Source organism: Balaenoptera borealis (genome assembly GCF_965194805.1).
Source record: "Balaenoptera borealis genome assembly, chromosome: 4".
In the NCBI taxonomy this organism is placed as follows: domain Eukaryota; kingdom Metazoa; phylum Chordata; class Mammalia; order Artiodactyla; family Balaenopteridae; genus Balaenoptera; species Balaenoptera borealis.
In genome coordinates, this window is record NC_138861.1 from 32,466,270 (window position 1) to 32,483,654 (window position 17,385).

Below are 17,385 nucleotides of genomic sequence, written 5' to 3' on the forward strand. Positions count from 1 at the left end.
GGAGGATGTCAAATGAGATAATAGACATACTAGAAAGCAAATCGGTAGTAAATTGCTAAAGCACTATATAAAAGTGAGATATCACTGGCTCCTTTTACTTTCATGCTTAGTGGACTGCAGTGGAAAGGGCAATGGCAGGTCGCTTGGCTCGAGGTGCAGCTCTTACCTTCTCTGTGACCCTGGTCAAGTCATCTGAACGTGAACGCATGTTATCACCTCATGCCTGTGTACTGTTTTACAGATTGTAACGTGTCCTCACGTAAATGTCACATGTCATCTGGTAGACAATACAGCTTCATGAATGACTGGGTATGAAGTCAAAGGTTTTTTGGAGATGATTAAGAACATGGGTAGTAGGCTCAGTGATGGTGCCAGCTGATTGTCATGAGGCAGTTGGTAAGGGGAGGTGAATTTAGGGGAAAGGAAACAAGATCAGCTTTTAAAAGTCGTGGAATTATTTGAAGAGAAGGGTATTTCTCACAGTTGAGAGCTACGGCAGGAAACTGTATACAACATACAAAGAGAGTGAGAAATCAGAGCTGGGAGGTATTTGAGAGTCAGCAATATGAGTGTGATAAAGGAAGGTCCACACTTTACATGGGAGTAAATATAATGGGACTAGGGAAAGGGGTCAAGGGCCAAGTCATAGGGGTCCCCAGAGTTACGGCCGAGGAAGAATGGCCTTGTCAAAGGCAAAGTTAGGAAAGAAATAGTGAACCCAGTCACAGAACTATGGCATTTGAGAATATAATTAACAAAGTGTTGGGTCTCGACTAGTGTAATGTTTAGAAAAAAATGTCAAAAGAGAATAAAAACAAAGAAAAGATTATTGGAATTGGCTCTAACATAAATGGTCATCTTAGGGGGTGCAACTGCAGTGGAGTTATTAGGTTGAGAGACTGATGGCTAAGCAGATGGAGAATGTTCGGTATAATGTGACTAAATGTATAAGAGGGGGCATTACTCCTTACTAACTCTAGTGAACTGCTATCAACTGGTCAATCCCCAACCCACAACCCAACTCTACCAACCCTACCCACTGTCCTTCGCAGTGGTTCCGTTGGTAGTGGTCTTAAAGCATAATTACAAATTCCTCCCATCAAAAGGCGATAGATAGTCCATGTCCCTTCCCCTTGCATCTGGGCAGGCTTGTGCATGCTTTACCAATAGAATAAGACATAACTGGTGCTCTGTGGTTTCTGAGGCTGGATCGTAAAGTCTTTTCAGCTCCCGTCTTATTCACTGGCACATTTGGAGTCCTGGGTGATTATGTAAGAAATTCAACTTCTCTGAGGCTGTTAATGCTGGAGAGGCCCCAGGCAGGCGCTTCTCACCCTCCCCACCAGGCACCAGACATGAGAATGCAGCCGTCTTGGACTCTTCAGATAAACCCACCTGTCAGCTAAATACACCAAGTGATCTCCATCAATGGAGTAGGACAGAAGAATCATCCAGCTGAGCCCTGCCCAAATTCCCGACCCATGAAATTGTGAGATACAATGCAGTGGTTGTGATTTTAAGCTGGAACCGCCTTTTCTTTTTTGAGAAATTGGGAGTGACATAGACTCTTTGCCCTTTCCTCCAACACTACCTTCATGATGAGGAGCTGGACGCAGTGGGTGGGTGTAGAATTTTTGGATTTGGACTATAAAAAGAAGTCACAGTGACTTTTTGAAGGAGAAGCAGGGTAAACTAAAAGATGTTTTGTTTCCTTTAGGCACATGTTTTATTTTATTTTTTTGTCCCATAACTGATGATGTTCTTTTTTTTTTTTTTTTTGGCCGCACCTCGAGGCATGCAGAACTTCCCTGACCAGGGATCGAACCTGTGCCCCCTGCAGTGGAAGCACGGAGTCTTAACCATTGGACCACCAGGGAAGTCCAAGGCACATGTTTTAAAAGGGCAGAGTATGACAGCTAGAGGACAGGGTGAAATGAAAGCTATTAGAAGGGAAGGGAATGCGAGAAAAGGATCTGTTAGAAAACAGGAAATGTTGTAGTCCCAATCAGGTAAGGACAGGTAGCGAGAGGGGGCTTGTGACAGGATAAAGAGGCTGATTGATCTGAGACTGTGAGCTGAATGACAGCATGAGCTCTGGGATATTAACATCTGGCTGGGTAGGTGTGGTCAGTTAAGAGTCTTCTCCAGGAGGTAGTATGGTTTATTCAATCGCGGCTGAGCATCTGAGGTGGGCTAGGCACGATGCCAGTACTAAGGGTCCAGAAGAAGCAGGGGACCCTTGAACAGGTCACGAGAGTTCAAGATTCAGAAAACGGTTCTGGATTCCAAGGACCAGCTACCTCACCCCTTCTGGGAGGCTCTGGGAAGTAGGAGAAAGTTTGCCTCGGGTTGGAGAGAACAGTAGGGGAGAGGGTGGTGTCCCCAAAGGGTCAGACGTCTGCTCTTCCAGAACAAAGAAGTAAAGAGGTAAAGAATAGGTCAGTGTGAGTAAGGACAGCAGACCTTTTATGATGTAGCTAAGGGGTGGCAGCAGGTTCCTATTGTACTAAATTCCTATTTCCCTCTTTTAAAATTTAGAACAACAAACTGTGGTCAACCAGGAATCTCTGAACAAAACGTCTTTGTGTTAAAAATAAATAAGGATAACAATGCTGTGCATTTGAAAAATGTTCTACAGTTTCTGTAATTTTCTCATTAACTACCAGTAGGAAATATCGTGTTGTAGTTATATAGATAAATGTGCAAATGACAGAAGAGACAATTTATAAAAGAAGAAATACAACCTTTAAAATGGGCGATATATTTACTATCACTAATAAAAAATGTACTTCTTTCACCTAGTAAATTAATACCTCGTCTCTACCAAAATTATTATTATTTTAACATTTACATGTACATTTTAAATTTACTTTTATAAATATAAATTATGAATATTAAAAATATGTTAGTTATAGTATCACCATGATATGAATGATGGCATTATAAATTTGCATGATTCTTTTGGAAAACAACTTGACAGTATGCACTGAGCCAAGAAAATGTCCATATCCTTTGCTCCAATAATTCTACTTCTGGGTGTCTACCCTAAAATCATTAGACAAAATATGAAAAAGTCATATGTAGGATGATTATTTCGTCTAATATTTATCACAGCAAATTAGTGGCAGTACCAGCCTCAGTTGGGATCCAGGTCTGCATGTCTGGCTTTGTCTGAAGGGCCGTGCATGTTAGTGTCTGTAAGTGTCTACTGGTGTGCACTGATGTGTGAGTGGGGAAAGAAACTGCCCTTAGGAACAGGGAGACAGTAGGGAGAGGATAGGAAAGGGTTTTCTTGGTCCAGCCCAGCCCAAAGAGAGGGAGCCTATCGAGATCCACATTAAGGAGAAAATATTCCATTTCCATTCTGATTAACGTGGCATAGCCTAGTGATTAAGAGAACAACAGACCCACGTTCAAATTCTAAGATGCTTACTAACTGGTTGAGCGTGGACAGATCACTTAACTTCTCTGAACCTCAAATGCTTCACTTTAATGATGGATATGAGTCATTAAGTTATTAACAGATCACTCCTTGTGCTTAGCACTGGATATATATAATCCTCATAATGCAATGAAAGATTATCCAGTTCGTGTACTTAATGAATAGGTATACAGCATTTGACAAGTGCTAGACACTGTTCTAAGCACTTTACTGAATTTAACACATCTAGTCCTCGTTGCCGCCCTCTGAGGTATGTACGACTGTTATGCACTTCACAGATGAGGAAACTCAGAAGCTCGGAGTAGTTAAGTAACTCCTAGGTCACGTAACCACTTCATGGTACGCTTGGGATCTATCTGACCCCCAGGCTCTCAATCACTAAATGATGCCCAAACTGCCTTCTCAATATAGTTATTTATTGTTTAAAAATTTTCATTGAAATATAGTTGATTTACAATGTTGTGTTAATTTCAGGTGTACAGGAAAGTGATTCAGAATATATAGAATATATATTCTTTTTTTTTTTTTTTTTTTTTTTTGGCTGTGTTGGGTCTTCGTTTCTGTGCGAGGGCTTTCTCCAGCTGTGGCAAGCGGGGGCCACTCTTCATCGCGGTGCGCGGGCCTGTCACTGTCGCGGCCTCTCTTGTTGCGGAGCACAGGCTCCAGACGCGCAGGCTCAGCAGTTGTGGCTCACGGGCCCAGCCTCTCTGCGGCATGTGGGATCCTCCCAGACCAGGGCGCGAACCCGTGTCCCCTGCATCGGCAGGCGGACTCTCAACCACTGCGCCACCAGGGAAGCCCCCAGAATATATAGAATATATATTCTAAAGTATATATAAAGAATATATAGATTCTTTTATAGATTCTTTTGCACTGTAGGCTATTACAAGGTATTGAGTATAGTTCCCTGTGCTATACAGTAGGTCCTTGTTGGTTATCTATTTTATGCCTAATATATAACTTTCCAATATATTTGTGACAGGATACTTTACTATGCTTTGAAGATGTGTAATGGCTAGATATACTCAACATATTTTTTCTATGAGTCATATCAAAAGTTACCCCCAAATCGCATGAAACACATATCCTTTACTCTGTTTGTATACATTACGAGGGGACTTACAAAGACATGAATAAACATTACAACACTTTTGCTTTAAAACTCACTTGATTTCATTCCACCTTCAGTTGAACCTGGTGGAAGAGTTGGGGAAGGGAATAAACGAGATTTAGAAAAATGAGATTTATAGGGATTGAGGCCCATTGGAGGGAGCAGAGAACGAAGAGGTGACTTAGAGAAGAGGACATTCCTGTCCTCAGATACTCGAAGGCATATCCATCCAACAGTTAGAGTAGTTCTGTACACAATTAAGGAAAAGACTTAGCACTGAGGAGTGGAAAGTACAGGTGAACAGATTTTAGGTAAGTGTAAAAAATGTTCTACTTTGTCAATGTGATTAGAGATGGATACTGTTTTGTGTAATGAGTTCTCTGTCACTACAGGTATTAAATTTCAGGTGATCTGGTGTAAGATTAACTCAGAGAGTCAGATTTATTGTCAGAAGGACCTGGTTTTGAATCTGCCATTTGCCATCTAGGTGACCTCAGGCACCTTATTTAATCTCTTTACACTACTGTTTTCCTGTCTATGAAATGGGGACAGTAATCTTAATTATAGTGCTATTGTGAGCACACAGTAAATAACACTGGTAAAGATCTTAGCACAGTAACTACAGAGTGGTACCTAGAAAGGAAATAATAAGTGATTGTTACACATACATTTTTTATTAATACAGTCTGGATGACCGCTTTGCAGCTCGTTGGGAACCAAAGCCCTGTACTAAAGGTTTTACTAACAGATGTGAAAGGTCCCTTCTCGCTCTGAGCTCCCAAGGCTATGACTCTGTGACCTACCCTGGGATGCAGTTATTATGTAGGAGAAGCAGGGCTGGATCCCAGATCTCTTTGTTGAGAGCGGCCAGGAACGGCATGAGGGTGACATGGGAATATTCCAGCTGAGAAAGAGCCTTGATGCGCTCCTGGTGCACGGGTTTGGGGTGTTCGGTCACTGTTCTGATGAGGACGAGGTTGCCGGGTCAGAGGTCAAAGCCAAGTTCTAGGACCCGCTCCTTCCCACATCCCTCCTCTTCCTAATCTCCTGAACAACTGGAAATTTCAGAGTGGTGCGTCCTGCCTGGCAGAGAGGACTTGACCAAAGGTCAGGGAGTACAGCCCTTGTGTGAATGTGACACAGACACAGGGGAAAGGAGCAAAGACCAACTGAGGTTATGTTGGAAGCATTCTTTTTTTTTTTAGTTTATTTTCTATTGAAATAAAGTTGAATTACAATGTTGTGTCAATTACTGCTCTACAGCAAAGTGATTCAGTTATACATATATACATACACATTCTTTTTCATATTCTTTTCCATTATGGTTTATCACAGGACACTGAATATAGTTCCCTGTGCTATACAGTAGGACCTTGTTGTTTATCCATCCTATGTATAATAGTTTGCAGCTGCTAATCCCAAACTCCCACTCCATCCCTCTCCCATCCCCCTCCGCCTTGGCAATCACAAGTCTGTTCTCTATGTCTGTGAGTTTGTTTCTGTTTCGTAGATAGGTTCATTTGTGTCCTATTTTAGATTCCACATATAAGTGAGATCATATGGTATTTGTGTCTCTCTTTCTGACTTGCTTTACGTAGTATATATGATCATCGCTAGCTGCACACATGCTGGAAGCATTCTTTGTGATGTCTGAGGCCGTTGCTTCAAACACAGTTTGCCAGTTTCCAGCATGGCGGTGGCTCGGGAATCAGACACGGGCCAGGAAGCCCCTCAGCCTTGCGCTGCCTGTGAACAGAGCCACTGCAGGCCTGTGTGACGAGCTGTGACGAGTTGCTGATCCCGAGTCTCTGGGAAAGGCACTAAGAAAAAGGTGGATTTTATTTCATCCACAGCACGATGCAGAAGGGCAAAATAAAGTACTGCCTCTAAGTATTCTCACCTTGTTGTGTAAGTGTGGAACATAAAATGCTAAGGGGGCAGGTAATGAGGAACCTCCCCAGGGGAATTCAGTATCTCTTTCCTCTGAAGGTGCTGTGTCTGAAGGGAAAAGACAGGGTACATGCACTGTTTATAATGTGCACGCTCAAAATATTTGTGCGCTCAAAATTCCATAAAAGCACTCTCTTTTACATTTTATCTGTGTGGTTAAAATGATTATTTAGAAACACATATGTGACTAATTTTAAGATGCCCAAATCTCACAGACAAGAGACTAAATCTTCCTTTCCATTGTTTTCCAGTGGTTTCTAGAATGACCTTTTGATGGCTTTCCAGGGGAGCTTTCTTTGCCCTGCTTGATTTCATAATGAAATAGCTCACGTGGAGGTTAGTTTACTCAGAAGCATGCTCTACTCCATGTTTCTGGTTCTTTGCCCTTTTGAGATGTGCCCTCTTTGTTTAAATCCTTTGCTAAACTCTCTTGTTCAGCATTTCTTTTTTTCTTTTTTAACTGAAGTATAGTTGATTTACAATGTTTCAGGTGTACAGCAAAGTGACTCAGTTATATATATACAAAATCTTTTTCAGATTCCTTTCCATTATAGGTTATTACAAGATATTGAATATAGTTCCCTGCACTATATAGTAGGTCTTTGTTTAACCATTTTATATGTAGTAGCGTGTATCTGTTCATCCCAAACTCCTAATTTATCCTTCCCTCCCCCCTCTACCTTTCGCCTTTGGTAACCATAGGTTAGTTTTCTATGTCTGTGAGTCTATTTCTGTTTTGTAAATAAGTTCATTTTTATCATTTTTTTTTAGATTCAACATATAAGTGATATCATATGATATTTATCTTTCTCTGTCTGAATTACCTTACCCACTTGCTGCTTGGGAATCAGAAGAAACCTTGAAGGGAAAGGAGCACCCAGGGTTGAGTTTACTTCTCTTTGCTGATACCCTCTCCAGGATTTGGGCTCCTCAAGGCCTTGCTGCCTTGTCATTCCTGCACTCCAATTTTTGCCTCTCCAGCCTGAGAGGTTACTAAAAGCTCTGCTCAGCACTTTGCCTCTTTACCACCAGTTTTTGCTCAGTTTCTCACCCTCTTGACCCTGCACTGATAAATAATTGACAAATTCTAAGGAGAAAAGCTAAGCAGCTCCATGCATATAGGGATCACCTCCACGCATATTTCTTCTTTCCAGGACCTTAGTCCCTGAAGTCTTAGCTGCCTCGATAGCTTCCTCATGTCTTATTTCAAATAGGTTCTTTGTTTTGTTTTGTTTTTATTTTTGTTTTTGGTATTTTATGCAGCTTTTCTAGTTGTTCTTGTAGTAGAGTCAGTCTGACACAGGTAGTCTATTGTACCTAGAAGCCAAAGTACTCAGCAACATATATATTTTTTTAATAGTAATCTTTTATTTATTTATTTATTTTTATATTTTTTTAATTTTTGGCTGCATTGGGTCTTCGTTTCTGTGCGAGGGCTTTCTCTAGTTGTGGCAAGCGGGGGCCACTCTTCATCGCGGTGCGCGGGCCTCTCACTATCGCGGCCTCTCTTGTTGCGGAGCACAGGCTCCAGACGCGCAGGCTCAGTAGTCGTGGCTCACGGGTCCAGTTGCTCCGTGGCATGTGGGATCCTCCCAGACCAGGGCTCGAACCCGTGTCCCCTGCATTAGCAGGCAGATTCTCAACCACTGCACCACCAGGGAAGCCCCTCAGCAACATATTTTTTAAGGAGATTAATAAAGGTGAGCAGATGCTTGATCTTTATGGTATTAGAAGTTATTATTTAACTAGAAAAATTAAAATAGACTCATACCTTTAAACATAAATTAGTTTATCTGGATTATAAAAATTGATTTGTACTAGAAATCCTTAAGAATACCAAATGATCTGAAAGAAGTAAAGCATCTCCTTTACATACATTCTCTGAGTTTTTGGTTTGCATATATGAGACATTCTAAATCAAAATCTATATGAAACCAATTAGTCTGTACTGTACTCTGCAGCCATAAGCTTACATTTCAATGCCATTGGTACAAATTGAGCCATTTTTACTGCCAGTTAAAAACAAAAGGGATTCTTCTTACTGTAAATAGTGAGAAGCAGCAGAGAAGTTTAAACTTCCATTTTTAAAATTTGTCTCTATTTTGAGCAGCTTTAATGAGTGTAAGAGGGTAAAGGTGTATATTGCGATTAATATTTTACAATTTGATCATTGAGAAACTTTAGTGTTTTTGATTATGGTATTGATATTTTCCCCCTCATCTTTAAGGATTAATTGCTTGCTTTATAAAATTTCATTTTTATTTGTATTTTGTTTTTTGATTTTGTTAGTAAGGGCATATTTATTTTACTTTTAAATGTTTAACTTTCTGGGTATTAGCATTGTTTTAAAATATTATATTCAAGTTTATGGTTTTTAATGGTTTCACATTCTTGTTCTACTTAACATCCACTTTTCCATTAGTTTTTTGCTACTTATTAATTTTATGTTTTAAAAATTTTCATAGCTTTAGTATGATAATCTCTAGATTGGGGGGTGGGGCAGGGATGGATTGGGAGTTTGGGATTAGCTGATGCAACAAAGTCCTACTGTATAGCACAGGGAACTATATTCAATAGCCTGCAATAAACCATAATGGAAAAGAATATGAAAAAGAATATGTATATATATATGTATAACTGAATCACTTTGCTGTACACCAGAAGCTAACACAACATTGTAAATCAACTATACTTCAATAAAATAAATTTAAAAAAATACATTTCCATTTTTAAATGAACTCTGATGTTTCTTGGGGGTGAAGTGGCCTGTGGTCACAGAGAAGATAATAGGAGGATACTCCCCTCCCATCTGTCGAGTGTGTACTAAGGAAAAATACTCAGGACATAAGCAGCTCGGGGGGAATGCTGCCTGGGGGATGTAGAGAAAAGCACTGTGAAATACTAGCAATTCTCAAAGGGAAAACTTGACTATTAATATTTATGCCAAACACATGTTTTGACATATCACAAAAGGTCCAAAACTCTCAGAGTTTCTTGTCTGGAAATCAGACAAGCTTGAAACTGAAGATGGCCAGATCCATTTTTATAACATCAAACTGAGTAAAGGGAATTGGGGAGTTTGAACTGGTTAATCTTTGCAATCCTTTTAAATATTAAAATATTATTCCATCCCTATGGATTTTGCTGGACTGTGGGTAGAAGAAAGTGGGTAGAAGAAGTTTTTGCCGCTGTTACTACATAAACCATTGAGAGCTTGGCACCCTGGCCATTTTGATCTTATTCCAGCCATTTGGGCTGAAGTAGGATAGTCTGGAATTTGGAGAACGCTTTGTCATCTGCTGTATTTCTCAAGAGCCTGAGGCCACTCATACAGGAAAAATGGCATGATTGTGGCAGCAAGAAGTGCCATGTGAATGGCACACGATGAGGACAGAGAGGCAGGCTTCTACTAGTATAAGGAGGGGTTCAGGATAAGACAATGAATGCATGACCAAAATCTGCTCAACTTTGGGTTAGTAGAAGGGAAGTGTCTCTGGTTTCCAGAAAATAAAACCCAAATGCTCTGGATGGGAGTCCAGTCTTCAACTATTCTAGGCTCCTTAGGCTGTTTCCAGTCTAAAATAAGATTAAGTCTAAAGAGCACATCCTCAGCAAGTTTTAAAATGTTTCCTCTTTGACTAGTGGTAGCAAATACTTGGCACACGCGCTGCTATTTCTCCATCCTGCACCGATGGTGGAGCTGGTGAACTGATCATGGCACTCTTTTTCGTGAGTCTAGAGAATGTCTCAGAATCCTTACAAATGTAATACACAAGCCAGGACCTGGCTTACAGGATAAAACCTGTCAACCATGCCCGTCTTAGGCATTAGGCTTGAAATCCGGTCACCACTTTCCACAAGGTGAATAATACCCAGAAGGGTGTCAGCCCAGAGGTTAGAATCATTAGACATTGGATGGTGAACAGCATTAGTGCAGGATCCAGTCTTACAGCTGGATTGCCCTCCATCCTTGCCCTGACCCTACTTATGCATCGTGTTATGGTCTAACGAATCCTTTATAAACTGATTTTTTTTAACATCTTTATTGGAGTATAATTGCTTTACAATATTGTGTTAGTTGCTGCTGTATAACAAAGTGAATCAGCTGCACGTATACATATATCCCCATATCTCCTCCCTCTTGAGTCTCCCTCCCACCCTCCCTATCCCACCCCTCTAGGTGGTCACAAAGCACTGAGCTGATCTCCCTGTGCTATGCAGCTGCTTCACACTAACTATCTATTTTACATTTGGTAGTGTATATATGTCCATGCCACTCTCTCACTTCGTCCCAGCTTACCCTTCCCCCTCCCCGTGTCCTCAAGTCCATTCTCTGTGTCTGCATCTTGATTCCTGTCCTGCCCCTAGGCTCTTCAGAAACATTTTTTTTTTAGATTCCATATATATGTGTTAGCATACGGTATTCGTTTTTCTCTTTCTGACTTACTTCACTCTGTATGACAGACTCTAGGTCCATCCACCTCACTACAAATAACGCAATTTCGTTTCTTTTTATGGCTGAGTAATATTCCATTGTATATATGTGCCACATCTTCTTTATCCAATATAAACTGATTTCATACTAATGAGTAACTGTGGTCTTTTTTTGAAGAAAGATCGTTAACCCAAGCAGGCCCACTCCAAAGCATTTTTGAGTGGGGGAAGAGCACACATGGTGACCTTAGGCCTGCCCCCTTCTCTTATCACCCCCTCCATATCTCCCTGGGAGGGGCCTTGTGTCTATGGTGCGACACCCCAGCTCCTGCATCGTAGCTCTGTAAACAGTCTTCCCAACAGGCAGCTTGCAGGCACCTTTGTGCCCTAGGGTGCCCACATCTCAGCAGGATGGGAAGAGGACTCGGTGGGGAATAATGGGGTCCGGGGTCTGGAGTGTGGTCTAGATGGTAAGGATGATGCAGCTCCCCACACCACAGTCTCCGTGGTCCTTCCGGTGTGGTGTGTAGCGAGCTGTATGACCCAACTGGGTGGACAAGGCAGGGCCCACTAAAGGATGGGGCCCAAGACAGGACACCAAGCGCTCATGTCTGAGGACAGGACTGAACCCAAGTGGCTTGCTGATTCATGGCATTTCGGGTTGTATTATATTAAATATGTAATACATATTTTTAAATACAGGCAAAGGGAAGGACAGATATCTGGGGTCAAGTCTGCCCACAAGCTTAGCTTCATGGAGCAGTTTTACTGAATTTCCTCCTTTCTTCGTCTTAGGAGGAGTGGGGTCACTAAACTCTCCAGGTTTGTTTTCTTCCCACAGGAGTTTCCATGGCAGCTGCAGTCAGAGGGGAGGAGGAAGAGAAGATAGAAAATGGAGTCAGTTGGAAAGGGCAGAAGTTTGTGCGCAGGAAGGATGCTTCTTCCCATAAGAGGTGGCTCCAGTGATCTGCCCTCTGCTTTGTTGACTCTTTCTTTTTTCCTCCAAGTTCTCAGGTTAAAGACTTTAAACTGGTGTAGGGTATCCCTTCCCGTTTCAAAGGCTCGATCTGTAGATGGGGGAGGGAAAGCCGTAGAAAACATATGAGGGAGGGTAAGCACGTGGCTGTCTCACCTGCTGGTCCTGACTCAGCGCTGCCCCATCCCTGCCCATCACAGCCAGAGGTGCCAATCAGAAATAGAACGTGGACATTTCAAGGGGACTAGACCGAACGATTTTGAATCTTGGCCTAGCTGTTTCACACAGTGAGCACATATGTCCTTCTCTCCTGTGTTCTTTCTCTCCCCCGGGCCCCCTCACCTCCCACCCTGTTTCCCCTTTGCCAAACTGAGAAAGAACATTACCCAGCTTTGTCTGCTGGTGTTGCTGTCTGGGAGCTTTCCTGGTGGAAGGCCCACTCAGCATTGAGCCCTCTGTCAAAGTTAAGGCTTTATTATTTTAAAAGTAGCACCCTTGAATTTTTAGATGGTTGTCTCATTGAATGTGGATCATTGTGACCTTTGTTTCTTCATTCAGACCTCTCATGTTTTTAAAGGAGCTTTTGAAAGAGCAACTGAGGTTGCCTCTTTTGCGGAGAAAATACTAAGTGCAGTAGACTGAAGCGCCTTTGGAGAGGAGGAGGACCTTTCGGAGGATGAAGGGGTCTGACCTAGACCCGTGCTTTTGGACGTGATTTTTGTACATGCTTTTCTTGAACTTATGACTGTCAGGGGAGGCCACCAGAAGTCATCTGTGATCCAGGCACCTGATGGGAGGTGCCAGCTGAGGGCTCTGTGCCTCTGGGGACCGCCGGGCCCTGGCATGGCCTATAAGGAAATGTTGCCAGTTTAAGGCCATGAACCCAAGAGGAAATTACATTTTAAACAGAAAGAAGATCCTGTGGAAATATTGCACATTAGGTAATGTTTGCGTCATGGAGGACATCATCTCTCCTCCTTGTAATCTTTTTGTCCTTTGATCCTTTGGCTTCCTGTGTTCAAAATAGAATAAAGTGCACCGTCTCTGCTCTGTGTGACCTGAAGCAGATGCATCTGTCAAGTTCTTCCTGATATCCTTTGAGTTACACTTGAATTCACAGCTCTGCCCTCCTTTTCTGCCCGATTTGTATTGAGCATTAAGGGGCAACATGTCCTTTTATTTTTTACCAGAGATGTAAAACTGTAACCGGAATATATTGAATGTGGGCCTCAAATTTAGTCACAGAGAATGGTCTTTAGCCCAACATTACCCTCTAGTGGGATACAATAGAATGGATATTAATTAGGTTGTAAGATGCAGCTGAACAGGTATAACTGGAGATTTTGTGTCAGGTCGGCTCTGTGACAAATACAAGTGGCTATTAAGACTAAAGAAAGAAGCAGAAGAGAAAGAAGAAAATTTAAAAATACATCACGTTTGGAAAGTCACTAGCCTTTGGTGAGGGTGGAGCAATTCATCATGCTTCATAACCTCCTCATTTTCTTTCATTTTATTCTCTCTTTGTTGCCACAGTGAATGGCATTTAGAACTAGAGAAACAAAAACCAGAAGCCAGATTTAAAACGGGTAACAGATTGGCTCTTATGAAAATTTACACACTACTGTAGAACACGTGACATCCAATGGTAGAAGACAAATCCAAAAGAAGCTGGAAGGACCAGTAAACATTTCAAAGAATATTCAACCTCCCTACTATGAGAGAAATTCAAACTGAGATGAAATATCATCTTTCATCTATCAGATTAGTATACATCGAAAGATGGTTAACTTCAAATGTCGGTGAACGCATATGGCTGTTGTTGGGAGTGTGAACGAAGTGAATTATTTTGAAAGCCCATTAGGCGGGGTGCACTACCGTGTTAACGGGTGTATGCGTTGATCCCATAATTTTACTCCTTTAATTCTGTCCCAGAGAAATATTCTTACATATGATCCAAATCTCTTTACAGTGATATTCAGTGCCACAAGGTTTATAATTAGAAGAGTCTACCATAGTGAAAGTCCATCACCTGGGAGGGGGGATTGGTGTGTGGTTAAATAAAACATGGAACATTCCCTTTCTACGGCAAACTGTGCTGCCATTAAAACAAATGAGGTGGATCTATTTATACTGACATGGAACGATCTCTCTGACACTTAGGTGAAAAAATGAAATCAGAGAATACTTTTAGTTTGATCTATTTTTTAAAATGTGTGTATGTAATAGATAATCAACCAAGACCTACCGTACAGCACAAGGAACTCTGCTCAATAGTCTGTAATAACTTAAGTGGGAAAAGAATTTGAAAGAGAAAAAAACACCTATGTGTGTATGTACATAGATGTGTATATAAATTTGTGGAACCAATGAGCTTCAATCTCTCAATAATATTACCATGAGGGAAATAGGAGTTCGTTAATAAAGGAAGACTTTCTAGATAATTTTCTAGTGTTCGATATGGGTATTCTTTTCTGATTGTTGCATCTGTGTATTTCTTGTGCGTAAAAAGTAAACAAAAATAATTAGATATAATTATGTGGTGTTCTTGTGGATATACTGATGTTGATTGGAGACTTCACTACTGTGGGGTGTAGAAAGTATAAATTTAGCATAGTAGCAAGATTAAACCCAGTGACGTCTTTCTACCAAGTGTCATTTTTCAAGAAATCCCAGCACATTGGGTAAACATTTTGCTGGAGAAATGAGTGGATCTGTAATCTTCCAGATAGTCCAAATCTTTTCCTGGCTTCATCACTGCCCGAGTCAGCGCTGTTTACTCGGGGCTCTGGAGTGGGCTAGGATGGACGAGGTGGCAGCAGAGCTGGGGGAGTGATGAGGGCCACCTTGGAGACTCCAACCATCACGTCTCTTCCCAGCAAACACCCCTGAACCTGGTCAAGCCACCGAGGAGACAATTTGCTCTAAAATTGTCCTTTCCCCCTCCCATTTAGAAAGAAAATGGAATTCCGAAGGAGATTCTGAAAACTCCATGTCAACTTGTGTGTATTATTAAAGCTACTCCATCTTACATTTCATTTTCAAAGGCGTTTCATATGTTGCTAAAGTCTTTTAGGAAGTCAGTATGCCCGGGTTAACTTCACCTCAGCAGGCATTCACAAATTCCCTTATTGCATGCTGCATCTTCTTCTTTATGAGAGCAGCTCTTGAAGAAATAACCCAGGGTCTCACCCCAAAATATTTTGTGCTTTTATTTTTTTCATGGACTCTCTCAAAGGTCTTCTCAGCTTATATGAGCATCTCTTTGATTGATTTCTCCAAGAAGGACCCAGTGAATTCAAATGTTACTCCCTTATTTTTTTCCTTGTTCTGACATACAGTTCCTTCTCACAGTGAGAAGAGATATTGTGTTGCATTACATTGGAAATAGCTGATATTTCAGTACAAATTACAGAGGAATATTGTCCAAATATGTGATGCTAAACCCTCCTTTTTGGCTTTTGATGAAATGTCATATGGATCATATATCATTTCATACCAAGATTTCGTTCACTTCCAAAACTTCAAATGCCAACACTGTCCTCTATTTCTCACTCTTAGGTCTAAATTTGGGACAGGAGTTGTTGGAGGGATTGAAATATTGCACGTGGTTCATAGATTTTGACAGTATGACAAAGGATGCTGTAAATTATGTACCAAAACCAGCAAGTGGGAAAAATAAATAAATTGTAGAACCTCATACATTTTAGGTTCCTTGTCCCTTAGAATACCAATAAGTGAAGATAAGTTTCTATGGAGAAACAAGCAGTAACTGATTATAAACATTCTTATATGCTTGTTTATTATTCTGTAGGAAACTGAAGAGGTTTGAAGCAGAGGAAGACATGATTACACTGAAGTTTTAGAAAGATCGTGTAAGCAGCAGCTTAAAAGAGTAACTGGAGGGTGTGAGGGGGTCGCCTAGGGGCAGACAAAGTCGCTACAATCCAGCAATCTTTGTTGTAATCAAATCTTTGTTCTTTTCAAACACTTGCCGCAAACATTTATACACACATAGGAAAGCGTGGCATCATGCAGAGGCAAAATTGACCATTTCTTTCTTGCTTGCCGGTGGATGGAAGAGTAACTATATCCCACTCAGACTAACCGATAGCCAAAGGGCTATTCTGAATGACTGCCTTCCTATTGTTAAAAAACAGACCCAATTAAGGAAAGTTGCCTTGGAGTTGCCAGAGTCAGGGACTATAAATCTATATATAATCTTCCATCAGAGCATAAATTTATGAGTCTCATTTTGGGTCACACTTTGGGGCATAAGGCTTGGACCATCAGATATTACACAGAGGTGTCAAGAAGAGACGAACTGCTGAGAACCTGCTTGATCCACCCAAGGTTGAGGCATGTTTTGTTCTTTTAAGTAAAAGGCAATTGATCTCCTGTTATGTGGCAGGTAGTTGAGATTACTACTTTTGTTTAAGGATAACCTATTTTTGTTTTTTAAGTACAGTCTGCAGTGAAGAGGATAGAACAAATATTAATATATGAGTCTAATAAAACCCTCTTGGACATACAGACAAATACAAGGCTGGAGTAAGACAGTATAATTGAGAATAGACAGAGGAACGGAGATTAAGAGGCACTCAAGAAATAATGGATTGGTCTCAGTAACTGGAGGTGGGACATAGGCAAGCAGGAGGAATCAAGGGTGACTCTCACATTTCTGGCGTCAGGTACTGGATGGATATTGGTATTGTTAATCAAGTTAAGGAATAACAAACTGAAACAGGTTATGGGGACAAAATCATTCAGTTTTTGAAGTGCATGAGAGTATCTGAAACACGGTAGGTGGTGGATAGTCATGAAATAAGGGAATTCACTAGACAATAGATTATCTCCAACCTAGTCCTTAGGATGTGGCATCCGTCTAGCTGATATTTTGCCCTTGAGGTATTCTAAGAACAGCTACAGGATTTACGTCTGCAGAGTCCTGGCCTCTCCGTGAGGGTGAGGGGAAGTAGTTGTGAATCCAGGAAGCCCAAATAATCCACAGCTTGGCCCTCAGCCGTCTACTCCGAGCCAATGTGCAGACCCGTCTCCCGGCAGACAGTCCTATTACCAAAGCCCACAGGGAGGGCATCCCAGGCCCTGCCTTTTCTCCTCACTCTGTGTCTCTCTATAAATTCCTTTGTCTGGCTGCCTAAGATTTCTTTTTAAAGAATTAGACTGTCACGAATATGTTAAACAAAAGGCACAGGGCCCTAAACATTAAGTAAAAGAGTTATTTTAAAACAGAAAACAGCATGAAATGTTGTACTCACCACATCAGTTGCTGTTCTTTTCAGGTTAGAAGCTGATGCTGTAACAAAAGAGCCGCCTTACAGGACGAGTCGTGAAGAATACACAGAGGAGCCCGTAACCGGATGTACAGGAGAATGAGGCATCGCCCAGGACACCCCATGAGTTTCACTGTTAGATTCATGAACTAAGTAGCTGAGTTGAGGTCCCCTCTACAAA